We start from the raw sequence: 16506 nt of genomic DNA on the forward strand, positions 1-16506 counted from the left end.
CCACCAAAGGGATTTTCAAAAGAAAAATATATAGGTTTTAAACCAATTTATGAAGATCTGCAATAAGATTTTATTGAAGAGAAAGTTTTCCCCTGTTTTCCTAAACATTAGTCAAAATTAATTCTCAAACTAAAAGGTGATAGCATGATTCCAGTAGGGTCCAAGTCAATCCCAGAACAAAATAATTGATCCCTTCCCCAACCCAAGCCTTCAGCCTTGCAAACACTATGCCATAGATCAAAAGTGGAACCAAATGAAAATGTGACCATATTTCTACAAATCCTTCAATTTGGAGGGCAAAAAACTAACAATCCAAAGCCCATCTCTAATGGATAGTGTTAGATATTTCACCCTCATGTCAAAAGAAACATGTATAATTACATCATCTAGGTTACTAAGAAAAGCATAAATTTAAAGTGAAAAGGTGATTATTTAGAAAAAGGATACTTGACATAAATGATGCAAATAATAAAAAAAATTAAATATCTGTGAAATGTATTAACTATGAAAGTTCTTTAAAAGCTCATGCCGAGCCTTGTATTACTTTTATGTACATTTAACCAGGCTTCAATAATGCTCTATTTATCTTTATTTCATTAATTAAATAATAAACATCTAAATTTTTTTTTAATTTTTTGAGATGGAGTTTCGCTCTTGTTGCCCAGGCTACAGTGCGACGTCGCTATCTCGGCTCACCGCAACTTTGGTCTCCCAGGTTCAAGCGATTCTCCTGCCTCAGCCTCCCGAGTAGCTGGGATTACAGGCATGCGCCACCATACCCGGCTAATTTTGTTTTTTTTTTTTTGTTTTTTTTTGAGGCGGAGTCTCGCTCTGTCGCCCGGACTGGAGTGCAGTGGCCCGATCTCAGCTCACTGCAAGCTCCGCCTCCCAGGTTTACGCCATTCTCCTGCCTCAGCCTCCCGAGTAGCTGGGACTACAAGCGCCCGCCACCGCGCCCGGCTAGTTTTTGTATTTTTAGTAGAGACGGGGTTTCTCCCTGTTGGTCGGGCTGGTCTCCAACTCCCAACCTCAGGTGATCTGCCCACCTCACCCTCCCAAAGTGCTGGGATTACAGGCGTGAGCCACTGCGACCCGCCAACATCTAAATATTAGTAGGAACACCATAGCAAAAAAAAAAAAAATCACAAAAACTGATACATTATTTACCAGCTCTGTGGCTTCCTTCCAGCTCATGAGCTATCTGTGTCAACTGTTTCAAGTCCTTCTTTTTCACTTACTTTGAATGAACTATTATGTTTCTACATGATCCTCACAGTCATCTTGAAAGTTACTGGAGCATCCTATGGTCTAGCTCAGTAATTCCTGAATAATAATTTGTTGACCAAGCTAGGATAAAGTGTTCATCAGTCCACAGTTAAATGCGAAAAGCACAGATAAGTTTGTGAGTTTTTAACAAAGTTGAATGATTCAATTGAAAGGATTAGACTTTATTCTGAGATTATGTCCTTCTCCCTTTTTTATGTTAAAATGTGTTTTTATGAAATGACCATGGTGGTGGTCAATGGCAGCTTTTTCTGTATCTTTCTCATGCAACAAAACACTGAAATATACTAATTTTGGTATCCCCTACCCAGTTATTTTTTATTTTACTGGTCTATTAAATCTAAAAGTCTGGTAACTATAATACCAGTCTAGCCTGTCTAACAACACACTTATATATTAAGGCATACATTTCCCCCCAACTTCACCCCCCCAATACAAAATGTTTGTGGAGACTTCCATGGCAGCCAGCCTCTGAAGAGGCCCCCAGTGATCGCTGCCCCCTGGTATTCACACTGTTGTGAGGTCTCCACCCACACCCCAACTAGGATCCATCATTGTAGCCAATGGAACACAGCAAAAGTGATGGTATGTCACTCCCAGGATTAAGCGACACGAAGCATTTCAGCTTCCATCTTGGTTGCTTTCTCCTTCTTAGATCACTCTGGGAGAAACTCACTGCCACGTTGTGACAACACCATGGAGGGGCCCAGGTGAGGGACTGACGCTTCCTGCCAACGGCCACATGAATAAGATTGGGAACAGATCCTTCAGCCCCCGTCAAGCCTTCAGATGACTGCAGTCTCACGAAAGACCCTGCGCCAAAACCACCCAGCTTGAGGAAATAATCTGTACAACAAACCCCCATGACACAATTTACTATAACAAAGCTGCACATGTACCTCTGAACTTAAAAGTTAAAACAAAAACACCATCACCAGCAGCAACAAAAAACACCGAGCTAAGCCACTTCTGACTTCCTAACCTACAGAAACTGTGAAATAATAAATATTTGTATTTTCAAAATTAGCTGGGTGTGGTGCCATGTGCTTATAATCCCAACTACTTGGGAGGCTGAGACATGAGAATCACTTGAACCTGAGAGGCAGAGGTTGCAGTGAGCCAAGATTGTGCCACTGCAATCCAGCCTGGGCAGCAGAGTGAGACTCTCTCAAAAAAGAAAAGAAAAGAAAAAGAAAAAGAAAAATTAATGTGTAGACTATTTTTTTAATTAAATAAATATTTGTACTTTCAACCATCAAGTTTGAGATAATTTGTTAGGGACCAACAGATAATAAATACAACCCTTTTATCCTATTTCAGCCGCAAAATGAACATCCCTGTAGCCCCCCAGGGATGCAATGTGGTGCGGTGCAGAAACTGTATTTATGGCTGAGTTGGAAGAGAGATCGGATCAGCAAAGACTGTGATCTCCTTTACCCTGGCTTTAGTTTACATACTCTGACTTTTTTTCTCTCTGTTGCTTTTTCTACTTTTCTTGTGTTGACCAGGGTACTCACTAAACCGAATAATCCATGTCTAGCAAGGGAATCAATCCTGGAAGTTTATATGCTTAAAGGAATTACTTTATGTAAATATGGTATTTTATGAAATTTTAGAAAACTGGTAAATGTCTATTGACAGAATCCCTAACCCTAGCTGTCCAAATCTTTGCTAGACTCATCCCTACCTCAAAAGAGGAGCATGTCTTATATTTCACTAAGAAAATAGAAGACAACAGATGTGAACTCTTTGAAATGCCTTCCTTCCACCTTTAAAACTGTAAGTATTGAGGTGAAAAACTATTCTTTTAGTAGATGCTAGAGTTCTTCTTAGGGATGGAAAATGCCTTATTTAGGAAACTACTTTGAAATGACATTTGAAGTATGGAAGAAGAGAGGATGACTTAGAATAAAACTCTGAAGCAAAGAGACAGCTAGTCAGATCTATATTTTTTAAAATCCAAAAGCATGGGGACTGGAGGAGAGGAAATGGAGGTGGATAAAAAGAGATGGGGCTCAAATAACAGTGTGGGAGGCTGGATCTGCGGGAGAGAGTTCCCAGTGATAGGGGAGCCGGAGAGTGTTTAAAATAGAGATATCCATTGTCGGAATTTTAAGTTATTTGTGTTGCTAAGGATATAAAATCCCCTAAGCCTTCAGTAATATCTGTCACATGCACAAATGCCTTATGTGAGTGATCTGGGGAAAAATTAAGAAAAAAAAGATTACGAGGGGCTGAGCTCCACAACTAGGTCAGCAAAGAACCAAGAAATGAGAACAGCCACGGAAGTTTAGTAACAAGTAAGATAAAGGATTTAGTGGAAGCAGAAACTCAAAGCCAAAGAAACTATAAGAAGGGGAGCTTCCAGGAATTCACAGAAATCTTGGATTGAGTTTCCCAATGGATGCGGAATGGGGACTTAAGCCAATGTTACTTAAATCTCAGAAAAGAATGTTGCCTTAAGCTGACAGCTGAGTACATATTCACTGGTTCTTCTTTCATCTCTTCTGGCCCTTGACAAAGAGATGTCCCTAACTCCTTTCTGAAACTAGATGCTCCATTTTTTAATGTGATCTAATATCCTTCCTTTAAATCTTGTTTGATCAGTTATTCTCTTTGCTTACATATATGGTCACTATCCTCCTTACTATAGGGTTTTACCCCCATTCCGCTTATAAACAGGCTCAGTCTCAGGCCTGGGGGAAAATAAGAGAATAACTCAGCTCAAGCTACCATCATCTTATAACACGGGCACTGAACCCAGAAAGATTTAGATTTGAATCCTTGTTCCACTATGTATTCATGGTAGAACACCTTAGGCATATTACATAACCTCTCTATACTCTCTCCACTACAATTTCCTCATCAGAACATGGGGATAATAATGGTATCTACCTCATAGGAGTATTGTAAGGATTATCCCCGATAATCCATGTAAATTGTTAGTCCAGGGCCTGGTATACAGTAAGCCTTCAGTAACATCAACTGCTGTCATCATCATCATTTGCCCAAATTCTTGAGTCATCTCAGGCTGGGCTCGGTGGCTCACGCCTGTAAACCTAGCACTTTGGGAGGCCGAGGTGGATGGATCACCTGAGGTCAGGAGTTCGAGACCGGCCTGGCCAACACAGTGAAACCCTGTCTCTACTAAAAATAAAAATAAAAAAAAATTAGTTGGGTATGGTGGCAGGCACCTGTAATCTCAGCTACTTGGGAGGCTGAGACAGGAGAATTGCTTGAACCTGGGAGGCAGAGGTTGCAGTGAGCTGAGATCGCACCACTGCACTCCAGCCTGGGTGACAAGAACAAAACTCTGTCTCAAAAAAATACATAAATAAAAGAGTCATCTCTTCTCTACTGTCATTCACTCTTTAATCCCTGGGGGTGCTGGCTACTGTCAATCTACTGAAACTGCTCTCATTAAGATAACCAGTGATCACTTCTAATATGAGTTTATAGAAAAAAACTACATTTTAAAAAAATGAAAAAAAGATAGCCAGCAACTTCCTAATTTGTTATCCCACTTAATCTTTCAAGCTTCCCTTTGGAACTCTTCTTTAGAACTTAACAGACCTAGTCACTCACCTTCTTGAAATGGTCCAGTCTTTGCTTTGCCTCTCCCCATCCCTTCTCTTTTCTTTCACTGAGTCTTAATTCTCCACCATCCTTTAAATGCTTGTGTGCCTGGGTCTCCATCCTTAGCCATCTTTTCATCACTAGGTGAACACTTCTAAGACTTCGCCAGCCAAATCACTATCTTTAGGCCAGACCTTTCTTCTGAGCTCTTGAGCCAAACTGTCCACTGGATATATTGTCTAAGGTTTTCACAAACACAGTCATCCAAACCCAATTTATACAAACTGTTAACAAAATCATTATTTTCTCTCCCTTCCCCAATTCCCAATTCCTTCCCTTCCCTAGTAATCATTTTCTTTTTTTTTCTTTTTGAGACAGAGTCTCGCTCTTTTACCCAGGCTGGAGTGCAGTGGTGCGATCTCGGCTGACTGCAACCTCTGCCTCCCAGGTTCAAGCAATTCTCCTGCCTCAGCCTCCCGAGTATCTGGGATTACAGGCACGCGCCACCATGCCCAGCTAATTTTTGTATTTGTAGTAGAGATGGGGTTTCACTTGTCTTGGCCAGGCTGGCCACAAACTCCTGACCTCAAGTGATCTGCCCACCTCAGCCTCCTGAAGTGCTGCGATTACAGGCATGAGCCACCATGCCCAGCCCCTAGTAATCATTTTCTCCAGTTTCCAGCTTGGACTGGAATGTCACTGTTATAGTCTAGCCAGGAGTCCAAGCTGGAAACATCAGTTGTAACCCTTATATCTCCCTCACCCACCATGTCCAACTGGCTAGCAGGGCCTGAACAGTCCCACTTCAGAGTCTCATGGCTTCCCTGCGTCCTGCTCTGTCCTACATGACCCCACTGTATTTCAGAGTGGGCTTTAGGGTCACATGGGCCTGGGTTCAAATGTTAACTATGCCATAAACCTACTAATGACTGTTTTTGGTCAAGTTACATAACCTCTCTGACCTCAGCTTTTTGTGATAATTAAATGAGATATCATATGTAAAATAGCTGGCACACAGTAAACGCTCAACAAACATTCTGCTGCATCCCCTTCCTTTGGATCCATCGCTACCTAGTGGAATGCAGTATCTGCCTACTTGATCTATCTTGTCCTTTCTCCTCCTAATTGCCCTAGAGTTAATTTTTCTAAAATAAATAAATCTGGTACTATCATCGCTGGTTTTAAAACCTTCAACGTTTTCTTTTTTCCTGTGGAATGAAGTCCCAATTCCTTAACATAAGTTGTAAGTTGCAGCTGCCTTTCTGGTCCCTGTTCCCCCAGCCCATTTACTCCAAAACATTGGCTTTTTGCCAGCTACTTCATGTACATACGGGCTTAATCTCCACATATGCAGAGCCCTTTGGCTAATTCCCTTCCCCACACCAAGTTCCGTCCAATTGGCAAGAACCTCAAGGCCCACTTCCAAAACTATCACATAAAGGGTGACACCTATTCTTAAGTGGTTCAATTTTTTTATCTTTTTTTTTTTTAGAGAGAGAGGGGGTATTGTTATGTTACTCAGGCTAGTCTTGAACTCCTGGGCTCAAGTGATCCACCCCCGTCAGCCTCCCAAAATGCTGGGATTACAAGTGTGAGCCTCTGCACCTGGCCTGGTTCAATTTTTTAAAACGACTTTTTACGTATACAGAAACATAGGCTGAGCACCGTGGCTCACGCCTGTAATCCCAGCACTTTGGGAGGCCAAGGTGAGCGGATCACTTGAGGTCAGGAGTTAGAGACCAACCTGAACAACACCGTGAAACCCCATCTCTACTAGAGACACAAACATTAACCGGGCATGGTGGCAGTCACTTGGAATCCCAGCTACTCGGGAGGCTGAGGCAGCAGAACTGCTTGAACCTGGGAGGTGGAGGTTGTAGGTGAGGCGAGATGGTGCCATTGCACTCCAGCTTGGGTGACAGGACAAGACTCTGTCTCAAGAAAAAAAATAAAAATAAAAATATAAAAATATAAAAAATATATATATATACACACACACATAATATACATATACACACACACACACAAAGGAAGAGAGAAAAAATGCTAAAACGTGGATGTGGCAAAACATCAAAAATTGGTGAATCTGAGTAAAAATAATTTCAAATGTACAAAAAAACTTGCAAAATGCTATATAATTCTGGCAACGTTTCTGTAAGTTTGAAAATATTTCAAAAGAAAAAAGAAAGGACGGGCAGGGTGGTTTGTGCCTGTAATCCCAACCCTGTGGGAAGCAGAGGCAGGAGGATCACTTGAGCCCAGGAGTTCAAGATTACAGTGAGTTATGATCCTGCCACTTCACTCCAGCCTGAACAACAGGGCCAAACAACTAGGCTATGTTTTAAAAATGTCAATGTCATCAAAAAAAGCAAGGGCAGAAGGAAGGAAAGGAGGAAGAGGGAGAAGGGGAGGGGGAAAGGAAAGGAAAAGGGAGACAGGAAGAAAGAATGGGAAGCTGAAGAAACGTTCAAGAATAGACAAGACAAAAGAAACATGAGAGCTAAATGCAATGTGTTATCCTGGATTGGATGTTAAATTGGTATTTAAAAAATTGCTATAAAATACATTACTGGGCTGGGCACGGTGGCTCAGGCCTGTAATCCCAGCACTTTGGGAGGTTGAGGCGGGTGGATCACGATGTCAGGAGTTGGAGACCAGCCTGGCCAACATGGTGAAATCCCATCTCTACTTAAAACACAAAAATTAGCCAGGCGTGGTGGCACGTGTCTATAGTCCCAGCTACTCAGGAGGCTGAGGCAGGAGAATCGCTTGAACCCAGGAGGCAGAGGTTACAGTGAGCCGTGATCATGGTACTGCACTCCAGCCTGGGGAACAGAGCAAGACTCCATCTCAAAAAAAAAAAAAAAAAAAAAAAAAAAAAAAAAATATATATATATATATATATATATATATATATTTATTAGTGGAACAAGTGGTGAAATTTGCAAATTGACTCTTTATTATATGATAGCATTATAACAATGCTAAATGTTTTGAATTTAAAAGTTATTCTGTAATTATGTAAGAAAATGGCCTTGTGCTTTAAAAAATTCATGCTAAAATATTTAAGGTCAAAGGATCATGATATGTGCAACTTTAAAATGTTTCAGATAAATAAATAGCCTGTGTTCGTATGTGTGTCTGTCTAGAGAGAAAAAATATATAGCAAAATGTTAACAAGTGGTAAATCTGTATTAAGATTTACCACTTTTGCAACATTTCTGCAAGTTTGAAATTTTTTCAAAATTAACATTTTTTTAAATATTTTTTCTGAAACAGGGTCTCACTCTGTTGCCCGGGCTGCAGTGCAGTGCCAAAATCACAGCTCACCGCAGCCTCAAATTCCTGGGTTCAAGTGATCCTCTCACCCCAGCCTCCCGAGTAGCTGGGACTACAGGCATGTACCAAGATACCCAGCAGCAGTTTTTATTTTCTATAGAAACAGGTCTTGCTGTGTTGCCAAAGCTGGTCTCCAACTCCTATCCTCAAGTAATCTTCCCACCTCAGCCTCCCAAAGTACTGGGATTACAAGGGTGAGCCATCATGCATCATGCTCAGTGAAAATAAAAAAATATTTTTACAGAGCCACCTCAGATAGAAATAATGCCTTCTGAAAACCAAAAAGCACTGATGATAGATAGTACAACCACTATGAAGAAGAGTTTTGAGGTTCCTCAAAAAACTAAAAATAGAACTACCATATGATCCACCAACCCCACTGCTGGGTATGTACTCAAAAGAAAGAAAATCAGTATATCAAAAAGATAGCTGTACTCCCATGTTTATTTATTTATTTTTTTTATTGTTTTTTTTTTTTTTTTTTTTGAGGCGGAGTCTCGCTCTGTCGCCCGGACTGGAGTGCAGTGGCCAGATCTCAGCTCACTGCAAGCTCTGCCTCCTGAGTTCACGCCATTCTCCTGCCTCAGCCTCCTGAGTAGCTGGGACTACAGGCACCTGCCACCTCGCCCGACTAGTTTTTGTATTTTTAGTAGAGATGGGGTTTCACCATGTTAGCCACGATGGTCTCGATCTCCTGACCTCGTGATCCGCCCGTCTCGGCCTCCCAAAGTGCTGGGATTACAGGCTTGAGCCACCACGCCCGGCCACTCCCATGTTTATTGATGCACTATTCACAATACCCAAGATTTGGAAGCAACCTAAGTGTTCATCAGTAGACAAATGGATAAGGAAAATGTGGTGCATATACTTAAGGGAGGACTATTCAGCCATATAAAAATGAGACCTGTCACCTGCAGCAACATGGATAGAAACAGAGGTCATTATGTTAAGTTAAACTAGCCAGGCACAAAAAGACAAACTTCACGTTCTCACGTATTTCTGGGAGCTAAGAATTAAAACAACTGAATTCATGGAGATAGAGAGTAGAACAACAATGGTTACCTGAGGCTGGGAAGGGCAGTGGTGGGGGGAAGGGGAGATGGTTAATGAGCACAAAAATATAGTTAGAAACAATGAATAAGATCTCGTATTTGATAGCACAACAGGGTGACCATAGACAGCAATAATTTATTGTACATTTTAAAATAACTAAAAGGGTATAACTGGATTGTTTGAAACACAAAAGGATAAATGCTTGAAGTGACAGATATCCTCCCAAAAAAATCAATGAAAGAAATTGCAGGCACAAATAAATGGAAAGATATGCTGTATTCATTGAATGGAAAAATTAATGTTGTTAAAATGTTCATATTACCCAAGTGATCTACAGATTCTATGCAATCCCTATCCAAATTCCAATGACATTTTTCATAAAAATAGAAAAAATAATCCTAAAGTCCATATGAAAACACAAAAGACCCTGAATAGCCAAAACAGTCTTGAATGAAAAGAACACATCATGACCTTATTTCAAAATATACTGCAAAGCTACAGCAATCAAAATAGCATGGTACTGCTATGAAAACAGACATATAGACCAATGGAACAGAATAGAGAACCCAGAAATAAATCCACACATTTATAGTCAATTGATCTTCCACAAAAGTACTAAGAACATACAACAGGAAAAAGACAGTCTTTTCAATAAATGGCACTGGGAAAACTGGAGATCCACATACAGAAGAATGAAATTAGACCTTTATCTCACACAATATACAAAAATGAATTCAAAGTAGATTAAAGACTTAAACACAAAACCTGAAATTGTAAAACTACTAGAAGAAAACACAGGAGAAAAGCTTCTTGACACTGGTTTGGGCAATGACTTTTTGGATATGACCCTAAAACACAGGCAACCAAAGCAAAAATAGACAAATGGGATTGCATCAAACTGAAAAACTGCTGCAGCCTGGGTACACTGACTCATGCCTGTAATCCCAGCACTTTGGGAGGCCAGGGTGGGGGCATCACTTGAGGTCAGGAGTTTAGGACCAGCCTGGCCAACATGGTGAAAACCTGTCTCTACTAAAAATACAAAAAAATTAGCCAGGCATGGTGGTATGCATGTGTAGTCTCAGCTACTTGGGAGGCTGAGGCAGGAGAATCACTGACCCTGGGAGGCAGAGGTTGCAGTGAGCTGAGATTGCACCACTGCACTCTAGCCTGGACAACAAAGCAAGATTCTATCTCAAAAAAATAAATAAATAAAAATAAAAAGCTGCTGCACAGCAAAGGAAACAATCAACAGTGAAGAGACAACCTACAGAATGGGAGAAAATATTTGCAAACCATACATCTGATAAGGGGTTAATGGCCAAAATACATAAGAACTCAACTCAATAGGAAGGAAACTAATAACCAATTTTAAAATGGGCAAAGGACCTGAACAAGTATTTCTCAAAAAATACGCCAACAAGTATACCAAAAAAAAAAAAAAAAAAAAAAGCTCAACTTCGCTAATCTTTAGGAAAATGCAAATTAAAACCATAATGAAGTATCATCTCACACCTGTTAGAATAGCCATTATCAAAAAGAAAACAAATGTTGGTGTAGGCGTAAAAAAAGCAAACCTTATATATTGCTGCTGCTGTTGTTTTTGAGACAGAGTTTCGCTCTCGTTGCCCAGGCTGGAGTGCAATGGCACGATCTCGGCTGCCCGCAACCTCCACCTCCCAGGTTCAAGCAATTCTCCAGCCTCGGCCACCCAAGTAGCTGAGACTACAGGCATGCGCCACCACACCTGGCAAATTTTGTATTTTTAGTAGAGACGGGGTTTCTCCATGTTGGTCAGACTGGTCTGGAACTCCTGACCTCTGGTAATCTGCCTGCCTTGGCCTCCCAAAGTGCTGGAATTACAGGTGTGAGCCACCATGCCCAGCCTATATTGTTGATAAGAATGGAAATTGGCACACTCATTACGGAAAAACAGTATGGAGGCTCCTCAAAATATTAAAAATAGAACTACCATATGACCCAGCAAACACACTTCTGTAGTATTTACCCAAAGGAAATGAAGTCAGCATGTTAAAGATATATCTGCACTTTCATGTTCATTGCAGCGCCATTTACAATAGCCAAAATATGAAATCAACCCAAGTGTCCATCAAGGGATGCATGAATTTTATTTACTTTTTGAGACAGAGTCTCGCTCTGTCATCCAGGCTGGAGTGCAGTGACACAATCTCAGCTCACTGCAACCTCTGCCTCCAGGGTTCAAATGATTCTCATGTCTCAGCCTCCTGAATAGCTGGGATTACAGGCACATGCCACAGTGCCCAGCTAATTTTTTGGTATTTTTAGTAGAGAAAGGTTTTCACAATGTTGGCCAGGCTGGTCTGGAACTCCAGACCTCAGGTGATCTGCCTGCCTCAGCCTCCCAAAGTGCTGGAATTACAGGCGTGAGCCAGTGCGTCTGGCCGGGATGCATGAATTTTTAAAATGTGGAATACTATTCAGCCTTACAAAAAAGAAGGAAAATTGGCCAGGCGTGGTGGCTCATGCCTGTATCCCAGCACTTTGGGAGGCCAAAGCAGGCAGATCAGGAGGTCAGGAGTTTGAGACCAGCCGGACCAACATGGTGAAACCTCGTCTCTACTAAAAATACAAAAATTAGCCAGGCATGGTGGTGGGCACCTGTAATCCCAGCTACTCAGGAGGCTGAGGCAGGAGAATCGCTTGAACCCAGGAAGCGGAGGTTGCAGTGAGCCAAGATCGTGTCACTGCACTCCAGCCTGGGTGACAGAGCAAGACTCAGTCTCAAAAAGAAGGAAATCTTATCATTTGTAACAAGGATGAACCTAGAGACATTATGCTAAGTGAAATAAGCCAGGCACAGAAAGACAAATACTGCATTGATCTCACTTATATGTAGAATCTAAATAGGTCAAACTCATAAAAGAAGAGAATAGAATGATGGTTGCGGGGATTGGGGGTATGGGGAGATGTTAGTCAAAGGGTACCAAGTTGCAGTTAGACAGGATAAATTAGTTTTGGAGATCTGCTGTACAGCATGGTGACTGTAGTTAACAATGTATATTTATAAATTGCTAAGAGATTGATCTTAAATGTTCTCACCACACACAAAAAAATTAAGTATGTGAGGTGATGAATATGTTAATTCATTTGATTTAATCATTTTACAATGTGTACATAAAACATCATGTCATACCCTGTAAATATGCACAATTTTTATTTATCAGTTACACCGTAATAAAGCTGGGGGGAAGAAAAGAAGAAACAGGGGAAGAGGATACTTCTTCTCTGGATATGCCTTTTTTTTTTTTTTGAGATGGAGTCTCGCTCTGTCGTCCAGGCTGCAGTGCAGTGGCCCGATCTCCACTCACTGCAAGCTCCGCCTCCCAGGTTCACACCATTCTCCTGCCTCAGCCTCCCGTGTAGCTGGGACTACAGGCGCCCGCCACCACACCCGGCTAATTTTTTGTATTTTTAGTAGAGACGGGGTTTCACCGTGTTAGCCAGGATGGTCTCGATCTCTTGACCTCATGATCCACCCGCCTCAGCCTCCCAAAGTGCTGGGATTACAGGCGTGAGCCACCGCACCCGGCCGATGTGCTTTTTTTTTGTTGTTTGTCTGTTTTTTGAGACAGAGTCTCACTGTGTTGCCCAGGCTGCAGTGCAGTGGTGTGATCTCGGCTCACTGCAACCTCCACCTCCCAGGTTCAAGTGATTCTCCTGCCTCAGCCTCCAAGTAGCTGGGATTACAGGCACCTGCCATCATGCCCAGCTAATTTTTGTAGTTTTGTAGAGATGAGGTTTCGCCATGTTGGCCGGGCTATTCTTGAACTCCTGATCTCAGGTGATCTGCCCACCTTGGCCTCCCAAAGTTCTGGGATTACAGGCATGAGCCACCGAGCCTGGCTGAAGAATAGGTTCTTTTTTAAGGCAATAGTATTTTGTCTATGTACTGTTAACCTACACCAAAAAAAAAAGCACAACTATTAAATTCTAGCTTGCTTTTCAAAACATAACAAAGAACTAATGTTGCTTGGTTTAAGCGGCTATAAATGTTTTTGTTTTTACCATAAAAGGCCTGGATTGGGTTGTAATTATTGGTTTAAGCATTTGTCTTATTCTATTAGATTGAGAGCTTCTTGATGCAAGAACTGAAATTGCCTTTTGGAATTGAATAGTGAGACAACTATCCTAATTCAGGGCAGTATTATTTTCCTGGCATGGCGTTATTAGAGTACTTTCATGCTACAATTTAGGATCATAGTAGACAAGGCTGGACATTCCTTTTTTTTTTTTAAGAGGTAGGGTCTTGCTTTGTCACTCAAGCTGGAACGCAGTGGCACGGTCATTGCTCACTGCCGCCTTCAAGTCCTGGGCTCAAGCGACCCTCCTGCATAGATGGGACTACATGAATGCCTCACAACACCCCGCTATGTTTAGTTTTTTGTAGGAAAAACTATGTTTTATGTTGCAGAAAACAGTTTTTTGTAGAAAAACTACATTTTATGTTGCCCAGGCTGGTCTTGAATGCCTGCCCTCAATGAATCTTCCCACCTTGGCCTCTCAAATGCTGGAATTATAGGCATGAGCCACCAGACTGGGCATTCTTTTTTTTTTTTTTTTGAGAGAGTCTTGCTCTGTCTCCAGGCTGGAGTGCAGTGGCGTGATCTCAATTCACTGCAACCTCTGCCTTCTGGGTTCAAGTGATTCTCCTGCCTCAGCCTCCCGAGTAGCTGAGACTACAGGCACATGCCACCACGCCCAGATAACTGTTGTATTTTTAGTAGAGACAGGATTTCTCCATGTTGGCCAGGATGGTCTCAATCTCTTGACCTCGTGATCTGCCCGCCTCGGCCTCCCAAAGTGCTGGGATAACAGGCATGAGCCACCATGCCTGGCCTAGACTAGACATTCTTAAAATGGGAACAAGAATAGAAAATGACCCTTTGGTTTGGAGCATAGCAGAGTGCTGGCATTAATCTACTCAATGTACTGTTCTGTGTCTTTACAGAACCTTCTGTAGGCAAGACTGGAAAGTCCACCCCTGGTCCCAGGCAGATGCACAAAGAAGCTGGTGTGAGGGAGAGGCCTCATGAAAGTTAGAGCTGAATTTGCCATTGATGCTAGGATTGCACGTCCTGGTATTTGTTTTACCACTTCCACTACACGCAGTGTAGGAGGGCAGCCCATCCTCGGTTGGCCAGAGGTTTTATTTGAAAACCCATGGACTAAGACACCAAACAGTTGGAACACACAGGGGAAATCATGCTCTTCCCTTCTCCCCATGCTTGCTTTGATCAAGAATCTAGGAAACTTTCTCTTCTCCACAGTATTGAAGTGACGGCATCTGTCTTAGTCCATTTGTGTTGCTATAAAGGAAGACCTGAGGCTGGGTAATTAATTTATAAAGAAAAAAAAAGGTTTGTTTGGCTCACAGTTCTGCAGGCTGCACAAGAAACATGGCACCAGCATCTGCATCTGCATCTGGTGAGGGTCTCAGGCTGCTTTCACTCATGGGGGAAGTTGAAGGGGAGCCAGCGTGTGCAGAGGTCACATGGAAAGAAAGGAAGCAAAGAAAGAGGGGAGGGGGGTGCCAGGCTCTTTTTAACACCAGTTCTCTCAGAAACTAATAGAGTGAGAACTCACCCACTCCTCCCACCATGAATCTATTCCTAAAGGATCTACCCCCATGACCCAAGCATCTCTCATTAAGCTTCACCTCCAACATTGGGAATCAAATTTCAACATGACATTTGGAGGGGACAGACATCCAAACTATCTCAGCGTCCATCCTTCTCTCTGTGCACTCTGCTTACTTACTCTTCCTTGTAGAAGAAAACAATTCAGTGTGTGATCGATGAGACTAGGTGCAGGGTCACTGCACACTCACTGTCTAGGCTCGCTTTGAATTCTTCTTTTGTAGATGTCTGCCCACAGGCCATGTGCCTTCTTCTCTTCTCCACTCAGCAGCAGATACAGCAGTTTCCAGCAACTATGCCTATGTCCAAGGTCAAGTTCAATTCATGGAGAAAGAAATGAGAAGCCTGTTTTGGCCTTGGATCCAAGCCACCTTCTCCAGGCCAGCTTCAGTAGCAATCAAGCTGACATTTTAAACCCAGTCTGATTCCTGTGACTGTAACATTTGGCTCAGGACTCAAAAGAGAGAGGAAGATGAAGGACTTCTCAGAATCCCAACAGTATTTTACTAATCTTTGGATCCCAGCATCTCTCCTGGTGCTTGTTCTATTACAAGCCCTCAAAAAAATTTTGTTGTCTTGAACTCAGAGTGTGCAGCACACAGGCAGATAGCTACTCACAGCTATTATTGGGGTGGCTGTGTTTTTTTTTTTTTTTTTTTTTGTAACACAACAAAGTGATTTTTGATGCTTTTCTAGTTTGTCAGAGGGCTCTGAGGCTATACAGAAGAAGCTTTAGTGAACAGAGGAGAGCGAGATGTGTCTTTGTGCTGCACAATGATTGCAATGCCAGAGTGATATCCCAGGGGAGCTGTCAAACAGCTTGACAGCAATTCTAGCAAGAAGTGGTAGAAACACAATTTTGCAATAATGATCATGCGTTTTTTGAAATTTTCCTTTATCCTTGAAATGCCTTGTGTTGTCGAAAATCTATTCATTACTGTTCAGTCATCTGTAGCGAGTCATCCCTTCAGGTCTCTGTACCCGGAAGTTTCAGCCCTGGGAGGATTTTGGCAGAGAGACAAAGGCTCCTAGGCACAGTGGGGGAGTCAGAAAGGTACAAGTAAATAGCAGCTCCAAGAAGTTAGATTTTTTTAAAAAATAATAAAAGGAGGGGAAGTGACAAGAAATCATCTTCCTCAAAGGGGCTTTAGTTTTCTAAAAGCAGGCACCATAGCTCTTTAATATTTTTACCGTGCACATCTCTGGTGCTTTCATTTTCTTTTTCCTCTAATCTCTTCCATGATTTCTTTCATTAATTATCCCTTTTCTCTCCAGGATGTTCAACTTCTCCCTGTCTGTACTGCCTCCTTCACCTCGACCTATCAAGATGTACAAGTTTCTTACATCCCCAGAACTTCCAGCTACCCTCAAATGCTCACTCTCTTCCTTCCCTTCTGTTTGTAGCCAAGGGACGAGCCTATTCCACTGCTACCCAAAGCATGGGCTGCGGACCAGGAGCATCAGCATCCCAAGGGAGCCAGATTTGAAATGCAGTTCTCAGGCTCACCCAGACCTACTGAATCCGAATCTCTGTGGGCGGGGTCCAAGAATCTGTTTCAACACACTCTCCATGTGA

At 42.1% G+C, this 16506-nt stretch overlaps 1 protein-coding gene across 1 annotated transcript in view; it reads right to left on the reverse strand.

The window, feature by feature from the left end:
• Positions 1-15975, reverse strand: part of EXTL3 (exostosin like glycosyltransferase 3) — a 78654-nt gene extending 62679 nt beyond the window's left edge. The window contains 1 exon segment of the mRNA XM_010370904.2: positions 15052-15975. The gene's annotated coding sequence lies outside the window, so the exon portion shown is untranslated.
• Between the last annotated feature and the right edge of the window lie 531 nt (positions 15976-16506).

The sequence above is a fragment of the Rhinopithecus roxellana genome, chromosome 9, assembly GCF_007565055.1.
Source record: "Rhinopithecus roxellana isolate Shanxi Qingling chromosome 9, ASM756505v1, whole genome shotgun sequence".
In the NCBI taxonomy this organism is placed as follows: domain Eukaryota; kingdom Metazoa; phylum Chordata; class Mammalia; order Primates; family Cercopithecidae; genus Rhinopithecus; species Rhinopithecus roxellana.